Source organism: Loxodonta africana, chromosome 7 (genome assembly GCF_030014295.1).
Source record: "Loxodonta africana isolate mLoxAfr1 chromosome 7, mLoxAfr1.hap2, whole genome shotgun sequence".
In the NCBI taxonomy this organism is placed as follows: domain Eukaryota; kingdom Metazoa; phylum Chordata; class Mammalia; order Proboscidea; family Elephantidae; genus Loxodonta; species Loxodonta africana.
In genome coordinates this window covers 89,491,304-89,507,047 of record NC_087348.1, presented here as the reverse complement: position 1 = coordinate 89,507,047, position 15,744 = coordinate 89,491,304, and the positions used below count along the sequence as shown (strand labels likewise).

At 40.5% G+C, this 15,744-nt stretch overlaps 1 pseudogene; it reads right to left on the bottom strand.

Annotated features, from left to right (window-relative positions):
* Window positions 1-1,440: 1,440 nt before the first annotated feature.
* LOC111747672 (NADH-ubiquinone oxidoreductase chain 5-like) lies at window positions 1,441-7,504 on the bottom strand (annotated as a pseudogene).
* Window positions 7,505-15,744: the final 8,240 nt, after the last annotated feature.

Genomic DNA, 15,744 nt, shown 5'->3' with positions numbered 1-15,744 from the left:
AGAGGAGTAGTGGTGATGTTGTGTGCACCAGATTCTAGTAGCAGGAGGGGGTCACACTCCAGGGGGAGCAGGATGCTGACAGGCTCCCCCAAAGTGCCAGTGAGGTAGGTGTGTCTCTATTCCTAAAGCATTTTGGTGGGTGGGCTCTGCAGCTGTACCTTAGGCACCCAATACATGTACCTCTACAGATTGGTAGGTGTCACTATCCTCAGACCCCTATGGCAGGAGGCTAGGTGGTTTGGGTGGAGCTTCAGCCCTCAGTTCCCTGTTGTGGGTCAGTGAGGGCTCTGTTTAATAGGTAGAGATATTAGACCTGGGAAACTTGTCTTTCCAGTAATCCGCTAAAACAGTTACAGTCAGATCACTCTCAGAATTGCCTTTGCAGTATAATAGCCACCTTGTTCCCTGTAGGGATGAAAGCCCAAGACTGTGGATCTCTCATATTCTTGGCTGGAGCTGGTTCTCTAGTTTCAGTCCAATTTTGGGAAGTCAGTGAAGGATTTTTGGTCCCTGGGTTTTTTGTAGCTCCTCTCTCAGGGCAGGACAATGGGTTAGGAAAAGACCAAAAAAAAAAACCACAGAGCACTTCACTCTCTGGCCCAGGAAATTCCAGTGTTAATGAAGCCGCCTGGGAAGGGGAGGGGAGAGATCAGATAGATAGGAAAGAGTAGCACCCAGGAATATAGACAAAGTTACTTATGTTGCTTGGTGAGGACTGTTTTATCTGTGATTCCCAAGGGGCGTATAGCCTGTGTCGAGATTGCCTGGCTGGGTCAAGATTGCCCCCGAGGGTCTGGCCTGCATCCTGTGCTTGTGCTGTCTCAGATGCTGTGGCCAGTTCCTCCGCTCCCAGTCCAAAGCCCAGCGCCAAGGTTCCCCATCTGGGATGCCTCACTCCAGGCTCCAAAACTAGTCGCTGCCTCCCTGTGACTTCTGCTTCTGTCAGGCGTGTCACTGCACTGCCTGTGTGCACTGGCTAGGCTTCCCCTGAGGTCACTTCTGGGGGCTAGGGCTGCATCCCGTGTTTGCGCCATCTTAGGATGCCGTGCTCAGCTCCCCTGCGCCAAGTCCAAAACCCGGCACCAAGGTTTTCTGACTGGGACGCTGACTCCAGGCTCCGAAAACAGTCGCTGCTTCCCCGTGGTTGCTCGTTCTCTCCCCGAATAATTTTTAACAGTGAAGAAATTGGGTTTATTCATGAAGATTACCCTGGTGGGTCGTCATGATAAGATTATCGGTGTTGACTAGTAATGATAGCTGGGTGGGCATTGTCTGTTGGTGTTTTCATTATAATTGAGATAACCTGAGAATGTTATAGGATGATAAATAGGCCTGAGACTATGAATAGTAGAAATGAAAGAAAATTTAGTTTGAATAGGCCTTTTGGTTTTGACGCTAGAGTGGCAGCTGTGTTTGTATAGATTCTAGGTTTTTGCGAATAGTTTTTTCTAATCAGATTAGGTCTATAATTGTTGATGATAGCTTTTGGCTTATATGAAGGCTGAGGTAAGATGGAGAAGAGTGAATGATCGTTTGTTCAATACCCTAGTATGTTTGAGAATTTATGTGGGTAGAGAGGAAAATCGAATTTTAGATTATATGTTATGGAGTTTAGTTCTATAGCTAGTATGAATCCTAGTAAGGTAACTGCTAAGGCTATAAATTTTAGATAGTTAGGCATGGTTCTTTGTAGTACTGTGGATGGGACGATGTTTGTTGATATAATATAACCGGCTAAAATACTGCCGAGTGTTAGTCATTTGATGGTACTAAAGAGGAAGGGTTTTTTTTCTTTAATTTGGATTAGTGTAGAGAATCCTGGTTGTCCGATAAGACGAAAAAGATGATTCGGGTGCTGTAGATTGCTGTTATGGATGTGGCTATAAGGGCAATTGATAGAGCTCAGGTGTTGGTATAAGACGTGTTTGCCGCTTCAATGATAAGGTCTTTTGAGTAGAAGCCTGTCAGGAATGGAATGCCTGTTATGCTATGCTACTGATGATGAGAGCTGCTGTAGTAAAAGGTATAGTTTTATAAAGTCCTCCTATTTTGCACATATCTTGTTCATCGTTTTGTCTGTGAATGATAGAACCAGAGCATAGAAATAATATTGCTTTAAAAAATGTATGTGTGCAGATGCGGAGGAAGGCTACTGGGGTTGGTTAATTCCAATGGTGAGTATCATTAGGCCTTCTTGGCTGGAGAAATCAATAATTTTTTTAAATGTCTTTTTGTTTAAGGGCTCAGAGGGCTCTGAATAGGGTGGTGATGGCACCTAGACATAGGGTTTGAATGGAGGGATTATTTTCTGTGAGTGGATGGAAGCAGATGAGGAGAAATACTGCTAGTACTATTGCACTAGAATGAAGTAGAGGTCATACTGGGGTGGGCCCTTCTATAGCTGATGGAGATCACAGGTGAAGCCTGAATTGGGCTGATTTTCCTGTTGAAGCTAGTAAAAGGCCTAGGAGAGGGAGTAAGTCTTCTTTTAGGTCAATTAGGAAGATTTGCTGGAGTTCTTATGACTTTGAGTGGAGCAGAAATCAGGCCATTGTTATAATGAAGCCTACGTCTCCAGCAGGCTTATAAAGGACTGCCTGTAGGGTTGCTGTGATAGTGTCGGTTGGTCTGTATCACCAGCCAATTAACATGAAATATATGATGCTAACCCCTTCTCAGCCAACAAATAATTGGAATAAGTAGTTAGCAGTTAATAGAATTATTACAGTGACTAAGAATAGTAGTAGCTATTTGAAGAATTGGTTAATGAAGAGGTCTGAGTATACATATCATAGCAAAAATTCTGTAATTGATCATGTAATGAAAAGTGCAACAGGGATGAACTCTAGGGAGAAATAATCTAGTTTCAAGCCTAGGGAGAGTTTTAGAGTGTGACTGTTATTCAATGTCAGTTAGAGGTTAGAGCTTCTTGGTTTCATTGAATGAATATTAGGGCTGGAATTGTACTGGTTATAAAAGCATAATATACAGTTATTTTCACATAGTGGGGAAAGTGTTTTGTAGAGTTGTGATGGTGTTATTATGATGGATAGAGTTAGAATGATAAGTGATGTCTCAGTGAAAGTAGAGAATGTATTAATTACTTTTTTTTGGAGTTGTACCAATTTTTTGGTTCCTAAAACCCTGGTGGTGTAGTGGTTAAGTGCTATGGCTGCTAACCAAAGGGCTGGCTGCTCGGATCTGCCAGGCGCATCTTGGAAAGACTATGGGGCAGTTCTACTCTATCCTATAGGGTCATTATGAGTCAGAATTGACTCGATGGCACTGGGTTTGTTTTTCTTTTTTTTTCCAACACCAACGGATAACTTCCATCCTTCAAAAGTTAAGAAAGCCATATTGTTAAACATGGTATAAGGAATTAGCAGTTCCTCAGTTCTTTCTCAGTAAACCAAAAGGTTTTAGCTCTTGTTAATAGATTCACAATCTAATGTTTTAATTAAACTATGTTTACTGTATACAAATCCCAGGATAATTTTGGGATTTAGAGACAGGACTAGAAAGGGAATGAGATGGAGGGCTATTAGGGCATTTTCTCTGGTAAATGAGGGTTTGATGGCTTTGGCTTGGTGTGGAATTTCTCCTCGTTGAATTGTAATTAATACGTAAAGTGTGTATAGTGCGATAATTAGTATGCTGAATCCTATGAGCAGAATAGTAAAATTAAATCATGAAAATTATGCTAGGGTGATAAATACTTCTCTGATTAAGTTAATTGAGGCTGGTAGTGCTATGTTTCTTAGTGTGGCCAAGAGTTATCACATGGCTATTAGTGGCAGAAAGGTTTGTAGGCCTCGTGCTAAAATTATAGTTTGGCTGTGGATACGTTCGTAGTTAATTTAGCTAGGTAGAAAAGTACAGAGGAGATTAGACCATGAGCAATTATTAGGGCAGTGACTCGTATAAAACTTCATGGTGTTTGAATGAAAACAGTGATGATCACTAGGGCTTTACGGCTGACTGAAGAGCAGGTGATAAGGGATTTTAGGTCTGTTTGTTGTAGACAGATAGAGCTGATTATAATTATGCCCCATAGTGACAATATAAGGAGTGAATGAGATATAAATTTTGTTAGGGGGTGTAGAAGAATTGTAATCCATAATATGCTGTATCCTCCCAGTTTTAGTAGGATAGCAGCTAGGACTTGGGAGCCTGCAATAGGAGCTTCTATATGAGCTTTGGGCTACATGAGCTTTGAGACTAGAAATCTAGTCTAGTCTTAACTCCTGAATTAAGGACTGCAAGATCTTACCTCACATCAACTGAACGCAAACCAGACACTTTAATTAAGCTGAGTCCTCCTAGATTTCTAGACTGGATTTGTAGTCTAGACTTCTAGTCTCAAAATAGGGAAGAAATAAATTTCAGTTTAATAAAGCCACCCTCTTGTACTAGTTCTGTTTTAGCAACACTTTGAAACTAAGACACTAGTACAGCCAATAAGTACCAACTGCTCAGTTGGGCATTCAAGACTTTCCCCAAACTGAGCCTCATCTTCTACCCTAGTGCTCCCAGTATGCTCCCTGGGGTGAGATCACGCCTAGATTTGAGCCACTGTTCTAGTTTCATCACAAATGACAGCTCCATGAAATTTTTTTTTTTGATACAACTCTTGCCTCTACCTGTCTAAAATATTTTTTTCTTTACTTCTTTACTCTCCCCTGTAACATTAAAACATATTCTCCCTTACTACAGGTCTTCCCTGCTGTTCCAAAGGAGAGTGATCTTATGAAAATTTTTGTAAGCTGAAGTGGTGTAAAGTGAAGAAGTAATTACCATTGATTTACATGGGGACATTTTTTGAGCTTCCCAGACCACAAAAAAATAACATATCAATTATGCCAAATGGCACATAATATCTGGATGGGAACTGTGAAGGTTCTGTTCATGTACTCTGCACATTTTGTGATTGGGTTGTTTGTCTTTTTGTAGTTGCTTTTTTTTTTTTAAACATTTTAGAGATTAGACCCTTAAATTGATCAGATTTCTATATTGACTTGCCTTACAGTTTTGTAGTAAAGGGTCCTATAAATTACTATGTATAAAAAATAAAATGTATAAATTAAGTATATATGATAATCCAAAAAAAGACCAAACTGACTGCCATTGAGTTGATTCCAACTCACAGTGACCGTATAGCACGGAGTAGAACTGCCCCATAGAGTTTCCAAGGAGGGCCTGGTGGATTCAAACTGCGGGCCTTTTGGTTAGCAGCCATAGCACTTAACCACTATGCCACCAGGGTTTCCCTCCAGGGGAAGGGAAACCTTGATAATTCATTACTAGTCTTCATTAAACACCTATTGTGTACCCAGCCTTGTGTTGAGTATGTTTAATTACATTGTCTCATTTAAACCTCAGAAGCCTAAAACAGCAACTGATGACGCTGTCATTAGTTGCTATGGAGTGGTTCTGACTCAGCGTGACCTTATATATAACAGGATAACATATTGCCCAGTCCTGCACAATCTTCCTGATCATTAGTAGTTTGTGTGCATTGTTGTAGCAATGAGCACAATCCAACTCATGGAAAGGTTTCCTTGCCTCTTTGCTACTAGTTGGTCTTTCCTGATAATATAACCAAAGGAAGCAAATTGAATTATCATCATTCCGGCTTCTTAGGAACATTCTGGTTGTATTTCTCCTAAGACTGACTTGTACCCTGTTATGGCAGTCATTGAAGTAAGCAATATTCATCACCAACACCGCAATTTGAATGTATCAATTCTTCTTCTGTCTTCCTTTTTCATTATTCATATTCCACATGCTTATGAGGCGATTAAAAAGACCAAGACTTGGGGCCTCTTTTACAAATGAGGACACAGAGGATCGTAGAGGGTAAACCTCTTGCCCAAGTTCACACAGCCATAAATGTGTAGAACAATATTCAAATCCAAGTCTTTCCTTTCTGACTTAATGCCTGGAAAGCCTCAAGATAGTAGGCTGTGGAACCAAGCAATTGGGGGAAACTAGAATAGACACAAAGGATACTTTTTCAGTTATTTTCTTTCCTCTATGGCTGGTCTCCCTCCAAGTCAGCACAAAGCATGAGTGGGGCCTGTTAGTAGCCATGTGAGCTTCAGGGACATAAGGGAAGAATTTTGGATGTAGAAGGGACCAGTAGTTTCAGCCTGTACCCCTTCAGAGGTGAGGAAGGAATGCCTGTTGAATAAGCCATGAGAAGCAAATGAAATGGGAACGTCTCTATGAAGCTTGCCCTAAATTCTCTTTAGTTTCAGATGAGTAGATAAGATCCAAATGTGCCCTTAGTGCTTATTAAAATCTCAGCAGTCATCTGGATACCTTTGTTCATCTCCTATAACCACTCTCAACTCTATTAGGATTTTTACTGTGATTAACCTCTATGAAATGGTAAGTTTAAATCCATTATTTCTGACTCATCAATTTTAGCCATTCTCTATGGCCTTACTGCTATGATAGATGAGGATTCAGCTCTCTTGCACATTTTCCTTCCTTTCCTTCCATGTTCTCAATAGTCATTGCCGGATATATGGCAAAGCGATATTCACCCATGAATTCAGTTATCAATGAATGATTCTGGGGATTGTTAAAAGAGAGACACTGAGGACCAGAGAAATTGACAGATTTCTCTAAGTACATTGTGAAATTCACAAAAGTTACTGACCAATGTGGAATGCACCTGAGAACACGTAAACAAGAAGAGGGAGACACAGCGGAGACAGTGACTACCCAATTGTATAATACCTTTTTTGTGAGTTGACTTTGTTAACTGCAAATTCACTTAAAGTTTGCCCTGTGGAAATAATTTAACTAAAAAAAAAAATTAACTTTTCTCAATGTAATTTGGCTTTTGTTCTTTGTCCTGAGAAATAATCCTTGGAATTTCTTGAGCAGCTTAGGTGACTTTACTATCTGAAAACCTCTGACAACACCTGAGATTTTGTGCACATGAATAGAGGCTGGTCAGGCCACGGGCCCCAGCAGGTGACCAACATCAGCTAAGCTCAGGAAGGGCAGGGAGCAAGATTCAAATTAATCATGCTAAGGTGAGCCTGTTACTATTTTCCACACTCTCTCTCTTTTCTCCTTAACAAAATTGCTATAAATGGCCTAAGATGAATCTTCATGTTTAACTAAACAGAGAGGTCTCCCTCTGTGCACACCTCTTAACTGGTTAAAGAAACAGTATATTCTTTAATGTCTTTTTCCTACAGTTACCACTTTGTGTTGTGCTGTCTAAAAGTGTTGTTTCCCATAAAAAGAAGTAGAAGTCAGAACACAGGCGTAGGAATAGCCAGCCTCACAGGCAGGCCAGTTAAAGTTCCTTACCAGACCAGTGTCCACTTGGACAAACTTCACTGTGGGTCATATCTAAAACCACAGGAGGTTCATCTTCCATTTTGATTTTGTCAGAGAGCTTGACTTTGATCCAGAGAAAGCTGTCTTTCTGGTTTCCACTTGTCAGAAGACACAGAGTATCAGGTCTGCATGTGGAGGTGGCCATCCATCTGGTGTGTCCAGAGACACAAGATACATAAGGCCAGAGTTTTGGAGTCAGACTCAACTCTCTTCTTTCTCTCACAACCCACATCCTCTCCATGAATAAATTCTGTCAACTTTACCTTCAGAACCTATCCAGCCCTGGTTCTATCACAACCTCCCGTGCTACCTGTGGTACAGTCACCATCATCCTTCACCTGCATTGCTGCAATAGCCTCCTAGTCTCCCTGCTTCCAGGCTCCTTTATCACCCATTACAGCCATAGTTTATGGTCCTCATCTGCAGCCACAGTGCTTCTTTTCAAAGATAGGCAGGTCAGGTTGTTCCTCTGCTGAACACCTCTCATTGGCTTCCCATTGTCCTCAGAATGCAGCTGAAATCCTTGCAGGGGTCTGTCTCAAGACAATACAAGATCTGGGGTCTTTTTACCTCTCTGATCTCATTCTCGTCTCTCTCCGCTCCAGCAGATCTTGGCCTCCTTAGGATTCTTCAAAACCCCCGGAAAATCCTCCTTCAGAACATTACACTTCCTGTTCCCTCTGCTTCGAAACTTTCCCTAGGTAGCTTCCAACCTCACTCCTTCCTGTCCTCAGGTCTCTGATCAAATATCACCTTTTCAATGACCTCTAGTCCACAAAGCTGTGGTAAGATAGTATCATTTGTGCTAGTCTTTGTCAGTTATACTAAGGAATCCCATGAGTGCCATTATGCCAATCTTAGCAATTTCTGTCTGATAAAGTATTAGATAATATATCCAAACAGGGGCAATTTTCAAAGGTTTCTTTCATTAAGAATTAAAAAGTGGTAACAAATATGAACACCAAGAGGCAATAAAACTTGCACATTTATGTTATCAATATCACAGAGCAGCATTAGGCAAAAATACTTTAAAAAAACTAAAAATTCACTGTACTCTTTTGCCATTTTAGGCCATTTTGAGGATCTCAAACTTGGTGTGGTAGCCAACCACCACATATACCCCAAATAATCCTCACCTTATCTACAAAACTCAATTAGTGGGGTTGGTTTTAGGTTTCATTTTGAAGTATGCCCTAGTTGACATATCCAGCGATGTATGTGGCTGGTGTGATTCCAGAAAACCTGGTGGCATAGTGTTTCAGAGCTACAACTTTCAACATAATGGTCAAAATTTCGAATCCACCAGATGTTCCTTGGAAACACTATGGGGCAGTTCTGCTCTGTCATAGAGCATTGGTATGTGTCAAAATGGACTCAGTGGCAACAGGTTTGGTGTTCTCTTTTTTTTTTCCTATGTGAGGAAATTACTGAGAGACAGTGAAGAAAACTGACATAGAGAAGGAATGCTTGGGACTAGGTCAGAGAGGACCTGTGGGAAATCTGCCACCAGTTATTGCAGGCTCAGATATAGTAGGTTTCAAAATTCTGACAAAGGTATCCCTTATTTTAATGATTCAGATAACTGAGGTTAATAAAAAGACATAAATAGAACAAAGAGTGGAGGATTGCTCATGCCAGACACTGCCTCCTTGCAAAGAATCTAAAGCTTTAAAAGAATTGCATTGCAAGGAAAAGCCTATGGTGAAATTCTCTTAAGAAATTGCTCTCAGCTTTCAGTAAGGACATTGCCTACAGGTGATGTGCAGGCCTTGTGGAGCCATCCTGCCTCCAGGCAGAAGTTGTCAGCTCACTGAGTGCAGCACTACTCTGAGTGCCAAGTTAGGAACGGGGGTACCAAATGCGAAACCCAGTGAAGAGGGACAATAGGGAAAGGATCAGGAGAGGATCCACAAATGAGGAGGGATGTAAGACAAAGAGTATGAAAGTTGTCTACTTTCAAGGATTCTTCCCTCTAACAAAGAAGGTGTAAAGAAAGAAGGAATGAACCTAAACATTTGGGTTCTATGTATATAAATAATTTTTCCTTGTGTAATTTATTGGATTCTTTTGTGAAAATGTTATTTGAGGATATAAGGTTTTGCAAATATTATATATGTAGTCCCATACCTTTGTACCTACTCTCATCCTGAAAATAAGTGTGAAATACAAATGTTGTGATGAACTTATATGTTAAACAGGGTTTCCATTCCTAGGTAAATAAAAACATTATCAAAATCCATCATGTGTACACCATTTTCAATAATGTTTATTATCAGCAATTTCTTTAAATTCAATTATCTCCACATTATTTCTGCAACTATTAAAATAGTCAAAACCAAAGAAATTGAAGCATAAGGTTTCTTCTGAGCACTCATTCTATATGAAAGCAGGGGGATCAATTTTTTTTTCTGAAAGCAAGTGGCTCAAAATAGAGTAGTAACAATTGCTAAAAACTAAATGGTTGAATTAGTTTTTTAAAAAATAGTATTTGGTTGTTTCATGATTTAATAAAGACTTTGCAAACAGAAGAAGTATGAGTCTTCCAGCATGAAGAACATGATCTACAAAGATGGTAGGGCTAGGGCCATGAGAAGGACGAGGAAGGATACTGTTCTGCATAATAAAAGGAGAAAATTAAGGTTCCAGGAGATGTGTGGTTCCTAGGGCTTTAGGGAAAACTGAAGGTGGGAGAGCCTGGAGAGGAGTCTTGAGGGGAAGGTGGTAAGAGAACATGGTGGTGTAAAGCCCCTCTGTTTAAACCTCAGATTTGCAAAAGACCTTGGACTCCCAAATGCCTTTTCTTACTTTGTTGGCAAAGGGGTCAAAGGAGAAAAGGAGCTAAATTTTGTATGTGTGTGGTGCTGAGCACAGGTATGAGGGAAGCTAAACCCATTGTGGCTGAGTTGGTTCCAATTTATAGCAACTCCACAGGACAGAGTAGAACTGCCCCTATCGTCTCTGAGGCTGTAAGTCTTTATAGAAGCAGACTGCCACATCTTTCTCCTGGAGAACAGCTGCTGGGTTGTGACCTTTTGGTTAGCAGCTGAACTCATAACCACTGTGCCACCAGGACTTGTATAAGAGAAGCTAAGGAAGATGCAATGCCTGTGAGGTGAAGAGACCAGGGAGAGATAAAATTAGAACCAAGAGTGAGCATGCAAATATAAAGTGATGTATAGGCCCACCAGATGGATGGTGATATACTACACAGGTCAGGAAACTTCCTGGTCAGGGGCTAGCAGGACAATAGCAAGAGAGCTTGGTCTTATTTGATGTTTCCATTCTGTTCTACCTGCAGATACAAGTTCCTTTGGAGTTCAGCAGCTCTCATAAAGGGAGCCCAGCTAGAGGACAGATGTTACCAGAAACGTGTTGTTTACTTTGGAAATGCAGAACCAGGGCCTACAGAGAAAGATTTTGAATTGTGCTGCACTACTCTACAAAAAGGTGCTGAACACGCAGGCCTCTGAAACTGAGCGGCAAGGAAGGATGGCTAAGAATTCTCCCAGGCAATGTGAGAGCCGCTGGGCCTTCAAGGTCAAAATTTCTATTGTGCACACAAAGGCATACACCAGGAACACATTATGAACACATAGCAAAGAGAAAAAGCCTGTTAAATGTACTGTGACCCTAGTGACCCTTGCCAAGAGTAGCACAAGAAGGTGCTGTTGAACTGAGAAACAGATAAGTGATGCATTTCTGGGAAGATTAATATGATCTCAACCTTGGGAAGGGTAGGACAGAAAGAGTCAACATTAAGAGGTTATTTTTGTAAATTAACATGTACTTATCTGTGATTTTTTTTTTTTTATCTGTGAAGCTAGTATATAACCGTAATATTAAAATTGCTATATTTGAAGCTTTAAGAGGATCATTCCTATCTGGTGTCTTCAAGTTGTTTTTTTGATTCATGGAGACCTCGTGTGAGAGAGAACTTCCCCATAGTGTTTTCTAGGCTGTAATCTTTACAGGAGCAGAATGTCAGTTCTTTCTCTGGTGAAGCTCTGGGGCTGGTAGCATTGGTCCACGTTTTGGTGAGCAACCGAGTGCTTAACCATTACACAACCAGGACTCCTTATTAAAGGGTTAGAGGAGATGTAACTGATGTAGATGAGCTGGAGAAAAACCCCTAATAGTCTTGCAGACCACTCAGGCCTGTGTAATTAAATTATATTTCACTGCATCTTGGGTTAGCATTAATGGGAACCCATCAAGTTCTCCAACATAACACTGCATATGAACAACTTCTACCTCTGGATGTTATCTCATTTGGGAATAGGGTTATCTTCATAATACTAATGAGAACATATCCCTACAGAGCTTGTCTTAAAGCTAATCACTTTTGAGATATAAAGAACAGCATAGAAACAGAGGCAAGTGAACACAAAAGAGGAAAGATAGATGGTATGAGCAAATCCCCGAAGAAGGAAAAGCACTAGAGTTAGAGAGGCTGCGACAAGGATTTTCTTCCATGGTGGATAGAGAAGGACTCTTCCCCTAGAGCTAATACCCTGAATTTAAACTTCCAGTCTCAAAACAGTGAAGAAATCAATTTCAGCTTATTAAAGCCACCCTCTTGTACTAGTTCTGTTATAGCAACACTAGGAAACTCAGATACTAGTGCAGCTAATTAAGTACCAACTGCTCAGTTGGGCATTCAAGACTTTCCCCAAAATGACCTTCATCTTCTACCCTAGTTCTCCCCGTACTTTTACCAATACCAGGTTTATATCTCCCTCAGAACACACTGCACTTTCCCATCTTTCTACCTATAGAAATCTTTAAATGCTTTCCTATAATTAGGGCCTTTCATGATGCTACCCATCTTCTAGTTCAGGGTTTCTCCACCTTAGCACTCTTGGTATTCTGGGCCAGATGGTTCTTAGTTGTGGGTCAACATCATGTGCATTGTATTATGTTTAGCAGCATTCCTGGCTTCCATTCACTAGATAGAAAAAAAAAAAAAAAGAAGTAATAAATCCTCTCCCCAGATGTGACAACTAGAAATGTCTCCAGACATTGCCAAATGCTCCCTGGGGTGATATCACACCTAGTTGAGAGCCACTGCTCAACCCAAATGACACCTCCATGAAAGTTTTTTTTTTTTTTGATACAGCTCTTGCCTCTATCTAAAACATTTTTTTCTTTTCTTTTTTACTCTCCCCTGTAACATTAACTCATATTCTCCCTTACAACAGGTCTTCCCTGCTATTCCAAAGAAGAGTGATCTTAGGAAAATTTTCTCAAGTTGAAGTGGTGTAAAGTGAAGAAGTAATTACCATTCGTTTACATGGGAACATTTTTTGAGCTTCCCAGAGCAAAAAAAAATAACTTACCAATCATGCCAAATAACACAGAAACCTGGATGGGAACTGTGAATGTTCTGTTCATGCCGTTTGCACATTTTGTGATTGGGTGGTTTGTTTTGGTGGTTGTGATGTTGTGGGCTATTTTAAAATATACTTTAGAGGTTAGACCCTTATGTTCATCAGATTTTTATACTGACATGGCTCACAGTTTTGCTGTAAAGGGGTCTATAAATTACAAAGTACACCTATAAATTATGTATATATGATAGAATCTGTAAAACTTAATCCTCCCGGGAACAGAAAACTTAATAATTCTTTACTAGTCTTCATTAAACACCTACCGTGTACCCAGCATTGTGTTGAGTGTGTTTAATTACATTGTCTCATTTAAACCTCAGAAGGCTAAAACAGCAACTGATGTTGTTGTCTTTGGTTGCTGTGGAGTCATTCTGACTGAGCGTGAACTCACATAACAGAATAATAACACATTGCCCAGTCCTATGCAATCATCTTGATCGTTGGTAGTTTGTGTTCTATATCATAGCAATTAGCACAATCCATCCCATGGAAAGGTTTCCTTGCTTCTTTCCTACCAGTTGGCCTTTCCTGATGATGTGACCAAAGTAAGCAAACAGAAATGTCATCATTCTGCCTTCATAGGAACATTCTGGTTGTATTTCTCCTAAGACTGACTTGTTCCCTCTTATGGCAGTCCATGGTGTAAACAATATTCATCACCAACACCGCACTTTGAATGCATCAATCCTTCTTCTGTCTTCCTTTTTCAATATTCAGATTGCACATGCTTTTTTCTTATAAGGTGATTAAAAAGACCAAGACTTAGGGCCTCTTTTACAAATGAGGACACAGAGGATCATAGAGGGTAAACCTCTAGGCCAAGTTCACACAGCCATAAATATGTAGAAAAATATTCAAATCCAAATCTTTCCTTTCTGACTTAATGCCTGGAAAGCCACAGGATAGTAGGATGTGGAACCAGGCAATTGGAGGAAACTAGAACAGAGACAAAGGATATTTCAGTTATTTTCTTTCCTCTGTGGCTGCTCTAGCTCCAAGTCAACACAAAGCATGAGTGGGGTCTCTTAGTAGCTATGTGAGCTTCAGGGACTTGAGGAAAGAATTTAGGGTGTAGAAGAGACCAGTAGTTTCAGCCTGTACCCCTTCAGAGGTGAGGAAGGAATGCCTATTGAACAAGCCTTGAGAAGCAAATGAAATGGGAACTTCTCTATGAAAAAAAACCAAAAAACTGTGAAGCTTGCCCTAAATTCTCTGAGTTCCAGTGTGTAGATAAGTTCCCAATGTGTACATAGTGCTTATTAAAATCTCAGCAGTCCTTTGGATACCTTTGCTCATCTTCAACAACCACTCTCAACTCATTAGGATTTTTACTATGATTTACCTCTGTGATTTACCTCTATGAAATAGTAAGTTTAAATTCATTATTTCTGACTCATCAATTTTAGTCATTCTCTATGGCCTTACTGCTTTGATAGATGAGGATTCAGCTCTCTTGAACATCTTCCTTTCCTTCCAAGTTCTCAATAGTCATTACCGGATAAAAGTAAAGTGATACTCACTCATTAATTCAGTTATCAACTGAATGACTCTGGGGTTTGTTAAAACAGAGAAACTGGTGACCAGAGAAACTGAGCAAAGATTTCTCTGAAAAAATAGAAGTATATCATAAAATTCACAGAGGTCACTGATCAATGTGGAATGCACCCCAGTACATGTATACAGGAAGAAGGAGACAAAGTGAAGACAGTGACTGTCAAATTGTGTAAATTCCTTTATTGTGAGGTGACTTTGTTTACTGCAAATTTGCTTAAAGTTTACCATGTGGAAATAGTTTAACTTTACCCAATGTAATTTGGCTTTTGTTCTTTGTCCTGAGAAATAATTCTTGGAATTTCTTGAGCAGCTTAGGTGACTTTATTACCTGAAAACCTAGGACAACACGTGAGGTTTTGTGCAAACGAATAGGGGCTGGTCAGGCCACAGGCCCCAGCAGTTGACCAACATCGGCTAACTTCAGGAAGGGCAAGGATCATGATTCAAATTAATCATGCTAAGGTTGGCCTGTTACTACATTTTTTCCACATTCTCTCTCTTTTCTTCTTAAAAAAATTGCTGTCAGTGGACTAAGATGAATCTTCATGTCTAAGTAAACGGAGAGGTCTACTTCTGTGCACACTTCATAATTGATTAAAGAAACAGTATATGCTTTAATATCTTTGTCTTACTGTTACTATTTGGTGTTGTGCTGTCTAAAAGAGTTGTTTCCCATAAAAAGAAGTAGAAGTCAGAACACAGGCGTAGGAATAGCCAGCCTCACAGGCAGGCCAGTTAAAGGTCCTTACCAGACCAGAGTCCACTTGGACAAACTTCACTGTGGGTCACAACTAAAACCACAGGAGTTTCACCTTCGATTTTGGTTTTGTCAGAGAGCTTGACTTTGATCCAGAGAAAGCTGTCTTTCTGGTTTCTACTTGTCAGAAGACACAGAGAGTCAGGTCTGCATGTGGAGGTGGCCATCCATCTGGTGTGTCCAGAGACACAAGGTACATAAGGCCAGAGTTTTGGAGTCAGACTCAACTCTTTTCTTTCTCTCACAACCCACATCCTCTCCATCAATAAATTCTGTCAACTTTACCTTCAGAATCTATCCAGCCCTGTTCCTATGACAACCTCTAGTGCTACCCATGGTATAGTCACCATCATCCTTCACCTGCATCGCTGCAATAGCCTCCTAGCTTCGCTGCTTCCAGGCTCCCTTACCACCCATTGCAGCCACAGTTTATGGTCCTCATCTGCAGCCACAGTGCCTCTTTTCAAATATAGGCAGATCAGGTCATTCCTCTGCTGAACACCTCTCATTGGCTTCCCATTGTCCTCAGAATGCAGCTGAAATCCTTACAGGGGTCCTTGTCAAGACAGTATAAGATCTGAGGTCCCTTTACCTTTCTAATCTAATTCTCATCTCTCTCCTCTCCAGCAGATCTTGGCTTTCTTAATTCTTCAAAACCCCCAGCAAAATCATCCTTCAGAACATTTA